Source organism: Fopius arisanus, unplaced genomic scaffold, assembly GCF_000806365.1.
Source record: "Fopius arisanus strain USDA-PBARC FA_bdor unplaced genomic scaffold, ASM80636v1 scaffold00053, whole genome shotgun sequence".
NCBI classification, from domain to species: Eukaryota; Metazoa; Arthropoda; class Insecta; order Hymenoptera; family Braconidae; genus Fopius; species Fopius arisanus.
Genome location: NW_011887792.1, coordinates 117,853 through 123,843, shown reverse-complemented (window position 1 = coordinate 123,843; position 5,991 = coordinate 117,853).

Sequence of the window (5,991 nt, the reverse complement as noted above, 5' to 3'; positions counted from 1 at the left end):
TTTATCCGACTTTTAGCCGAAAATAGATTGCTCCGATCAGTTCAAAATAAATTGAGCTAAAATAGATGATCTCAATTTTCTCCAGTTTTAATTTTTGAATCCCGCAGAGATCCAATTCTCTCCGAAAAAAAAAAATATCCGAGGGCAAAGTCTTTCACCTTGCTATCGTCACCTCCACTCTCCCATGCATTCGACTTATTTATATATATATTTTTTTTTTCTGTAAAACCGGTGGTGGGTTCTCGCGTGAAACTGTATAATTAGATCAGGGACCAGAAAGCATCGGTGTGTCATGCATATTCCATGAGGTCCAACGATGGAAATAGGGGAACCACTGTCTAGTCTCCACTGTACATCTCAAAAGCCAATGGCAAGGATACATATTGCTTTCTGACTCGCATTCAAATGCCTCGAGTGAAAATATCACGAGACTATTTGTACTTCACGCTGTAATCCTCGTCGTAAAATTGTTCAACTCGATTTTCCGCATTTTCTTGAAATCAGATTTGCCTCGATAACGACTCGGTTCAAGTGCTCATATTATTTTTACTTATTCAATTAAACAATTTATTCTAATCTTTCCTATTTGGCCTTCATCACTGTCAGAATTTAATTTACGTGATTTTATCCATTAATTATCTCCGTGACGAGGGGCTTCAAGTGAAAATGTAATTAAATCGGAATAAGACAGATCTAAAAAATTCGGCTTATCTCGCACTCAGAAATAATCTTATCTGATATTCTCAATTTTTTCTTATCATCAAATTTTTCTTAAGTATCTCATCATTTACTGCGTTTAATCACGTCAAGCTGAAAATGTTAAAAGTGTGGATGGCAGTTTTTTGATTCGACTTTCAGTTTTTTGTTTAACTCATTCCATTTTATTTATAAAATGTTGCGAACGGGTTTAAAACTCTAATAATCTAGAGACGTATTTCAACATTTCTTCTTCTCTCTCGCTCGCCTCTTTTTTATCCCCTCGTCCGGGTGCTCTCTGGGTGCAACCAGGCGAATATAAGCTCCAGCAAAACGACGTCTGTCGCTCGCAGCAACATATTACGCCTTTATCTCTTACTACTTTTTCTTGGAGCTGTTCTGTGTGTTTGTTGGGTGTGGGTGAGGTACAAGGATCGATCCTCTCATGTGTATAAAGAAAATGTCACAAATTTCGTCGTTTTTCGTCGGCCATTTTATTCTTCAGGAAACGAGCGATGAACACGAGGGAAAAATTGTTTTGACTTTCCCTAAAAGAGGATACGCCACATTTTTCAAGAGTACATTCTCGGCTAAATATGTTCTACACATTGTCGCTTAGCTTTTTACTTCCCCCCTTGCTCCAGTCGAGAATTAATTTTTTTACACGAGTTAAAAAATGAAAATGTCGCAGGTGAAAAGCCAGGAAAATTTTAGTCGAAAAATTCTCGTTGACGATCCGTATCCGCCCACTAGTTCCCGAGATATCAAGTGAACAATATTTGCCTAAAATTTGTCCAAAATTGGTCGAACATTCTCTTTGCTATTTCTCCCGAATTATGGGGTGGAGTGAGGTCGTCAGCCTCTTTAAATTGCCAATATCCCATTTGAAGATGAAGATAACAGATATTCAGACATTGGCGAGACATATTGACTCTGGAAACTGATTTGAACAAATTTGAGAGATTCTAAGAAAAATTCACATAAAATCGGTCGGGCATGACGTCCCGAGGATTACAGTCGATAGAATACAGAGTTATTCATGCTTGAAATAAATGAAAGAGCCTTGAAAATTTTCTCATTTTCTATTTTGATTTCCTCTCGAGATGTTTAGTGAAATTTATTATTGTTTTCTCTTCATCCTCGTTGCTCTACAGTCAACAGGGTGTCGATCCGAATTATCCGGCATTGAAGGTAGCTTCACAGAGTCAAACTTCTGCTTCACTGGCAAGCCCCTGGGTTAACCGTCTCATCCGTATCCTCCCTCCACACTGCTGAATTCTGAGGGCTCTGATCCGTTTCAGTTGCGAAACTCAAGCGCAGATCATCCCAGTATATCTAAGAACAAAGAGAAAAGCAGATAGAGAAGCGATAGAAACATATTTCATGCTGTATGAGATATCAATCCCAAAGTCTCTCGAATAGAATCTCTAGGTGAGTTTATTACCGCTCCTTACGGTCGTCTTTCATGAATTTTTCAACCGTGAAAATGCCACTGAAAATTCCAATTTTCCACGGTTAAATTCGTACGATTTTATCCACACTATTTTCCACTGGGAAATGGATTCCGATGGAATTCAACCTATGAAATTCATCTCACGATGTTTGAGCCATAATAGTTGTGATTCAACATTCATCCCACATGATTTTATCATCATTAATTCGCGCGCATAACTTTTATGATTGACTACACGATTGCATAATAATTGCCCCATCAAATATCCCGTTCAATTTCCCTCGCATTCTCCAGTAATTGACCTACTTCTTCAATCATTAGAGGATCACCCTCGCCGGGTAAACACTTGACCCACGTGATTTGACCGTCACAATTTCCCCAAAACAATTAGATCCACACGATTGAATGATCAGTTCGTCAATCGGATGTGTCGATTCTTTGAAAAATCATCAGATATGGAATAAATATTCTCTCAAAAACAGTGTACATCGTATATGGCACTTGCACTCCGGATTATATTAACGATTGATGATATGCGCGGATCCGGTCGGTGTGGGGTCGATAGGTCGACAAACGACGATACCCGAACCGGTGCAGAGGCGAGAGAGATAATACGGGGTGTATCGTGGCCTTATTCCCGCCAAACACTCGGGCACTTTAACATGGTGGGTGGGTGTAGATGGGGGGAAAGGCTTTATACACGTAATGTGTGTTTGAAACCGGTCGGTACTACGGTGTATACGTTAACAACAATGGTACACTCGCTCCGATAAACCTTCGGTTACCTATCGTCTGTGTATAATACCCCAGTAGATTGGACTCATGATTCATCATCTGTTGTATTTGTTAATGTCGCTCTGGAAGTCAGGTATTCAATGTCACATTAATTATGTCAATATTGTACAAATGGTGCGAGGAGAATATGAAAAATCCTCTATTTTCCTCTCTATTTTCGTTTTACATTTTTCTCGATTTATGGGTAATTATTCTGGTGGTATAAAGTTCATTCATTGTTGATTGATTTTATCAGGAAAATTAGTGTTGTCGGTGAAAATCGGACGATCGAATTTGAAGGGTGAAATTATTCTAGAGTCGATTGGTAATTATTTTCTTTTTGATTTCCGGAATTTTTATTTTTTACCCCCGATTTCATGAGAGCTCAGCAATATTTAACCAACGATAAACCCTTATTTTCATTCTTTCAAAACGGAAAAGAATTTCAATGTATCCATTCCTTCCGTGGAATGTCAGTCTCGGATAGCACCGGCTACAGCGGAACTGTATCGTAAAATCATGAAGGAAGAGAAAATCCAGTTCACCTTCTCTCTCGGTGGACTCGCTATTTCAACCTCTACTTGAGCTTTTATTTTTATCACTCCATATTCCTCGATTTTTGTACGATTTATTTTCTCTTTATTTCAACTGCACTGCATGGGATAGGGCAAACCAACAAGCGATTTGCATTTGCATCGTATTTACGAGTCGACGGACCGTTATAAAAAGAGAAATGTTTCCACGGAAATCTTTCCCCAGTTTTCCCCTCGTCTCAAGGAAAATACATCAATTCATAAGAGAGAGAGTGGATGAAGTTATGTGGAAAATTAAGGCAGTGGGTGACCGCTCTGAATTTTATTCAATAATTATATTAATAATACTAACATTCCAAGAAAATATTCTAAATGAAAGGATCATGATATAAATTGTTTACACCGTCGAAGTATTTGTTCAAATAGTTTTTAATTGTAATATTTTTTTGTTGCAAATTTTTGAGGAAATATTTCCCGTTATTTTAATGTTAAACCGACACCATTTTGTGATAATTGACCCGCGATATTTGACCCACCCACTTCCTGGAGAACTGGAAAACTGGAAAAATGGAGAACTGGAAAAAAATAATTTAACCCCATTTTAAATGGCGGTGAAAAATTCTGTCTCGCGATTTAGAAGGCGAAATTCATGCAGTGATAAACACGAACTGAGAGTTGATTCTGTCTTTCACCGCGAATGTCGAGAAAAATCCGTTGACGTTAGTGGGAGAAGAAGCGACTGCTCTCTCTTTCGACGTCACTGGATTAATGGCATTTCGATCGGATAAAAGCGATTATCCGGATTTCCGAGGTCGACTGTGCGCACTCGAACGAATGCCGGGAAAAGAATGGAAAAAAAAAGCGGCATTAAAGCGCGCGAGAAAAAAAAAATATTGATTTGAATTGAGCGGTGAAAATGGTGGAGATTTGTGTCATTAACTGTGGAATCATTAGACGATTGCGGATTCAATTGATTAATCACCTGATTATTGGTAGTTTTTCCTCTAATCCTGCATTTTTTTTTTCTTTAACGCTTGATAATTTGTTTGTGCAAATTTAGCGAACAACGAGAATGGAATTGTCAATTTTTCGTATTATCTTTTTAACAAACAGAAAATGTGTTTTGACCAGCGGTAAAATCTCTTCCCGTGGGATATGATGAACGGTCCGCCGGGGTATTCTCTTTAATCCCTGCCTCGTGACCGTACAAAACCCATCGTTAGTAACTCTGCCCTCGAGTACAAACTCCCCTCTGAAATATTGAGAGCCAAAATTCCAGAAATTTCAAGCGATAAAAAAAACTTATTGAAGCTTACGCGAGGAAATAATCCATGGATTAAAAACCAGGAAAAATCCCTTCGAATTTTTCTTCATTCAATCGCAAATTGAATTATCCTCGAAGAATTGGTAAAAACAGCGGATAGTTGCCTTAACTCTTTACTAAATATAAAGAATCTTCTCTTGAAAATGCGAATTGTTATCGTACAATGCAATTTCTCCGGCTCCATTTGAATTTCAACAAGATTCAATATTTGACCCACAAAATTGACCCCCGAGCATTCACGCGAATAAATATCACCTACATGCACTAAATTTAATATAATTTGAGCTGCAGAGATATTATATTTGTCGTACGATATTTTCTCCGGTGGGATTTGACCCACACGATTCAATATTTGACCCACAAAATTGACCCCCGAGCATTCACGCGAATAAATATCACCTACATGCACTCAATTTAATATAATTTGAGCTGCAGAGATATTATATTTGTCGTACGATATTTTCTCCGATGGGATTTGACCCACACGATTCAATATTTGACCCACAAAATTGACCCGTTATCATTAATTCAATAATATATCACCTCAGCGATATTAATTCAATATAACGAGAGCTAGAGAGATATTTACCCGATAAAATTCGTTTGGCAAATTTTTCCACTCCAATTAACCCGATAAACGACATTGTGATAATTGACCCGTGATATTTGACCCACACCATAAACAAAGAAAACAAAAAAATGATTGATCCGTAGTTCCACGTGCGGTGAAAAATGCCGTCGGGAGATTTAGTAGGCAATGAAAAAAATGGTGATGAGTGAAAATAGTGGCCGATTTCCCTGCACAATGATAAATGAGGACAAGGCCAACACCGGATGAAAATCCCACCGATTTCAGTACGTCATAACCGCATAGTTGTCTATTTTTCGTTGCGTCTCACGTACGACCGAGTTCTCCAGAACGGACGTGCAATAAAACTGCAGGCTAGGACCAATCGAGGGTGGGAAAAAAAGATATGGTGAGAGGTCGACGACTTTCTTTATCGATCCACCAAAAAAAAACATCATCCCTCTTGTCCCTTCTGTTTCCCTCTCACTATTAGAAAATTTCGTCGTTCAATTCTCTAGCACTCGATTTTCATTTTTATTTTTAGATCTCGGTCATTCTCTTTCACGTACTTTACTCTATATCTCCTCGCCCATATTTGTCGACAATTTGCATGATTGAATCGAGAGAGTGATTTTTTTTTTTT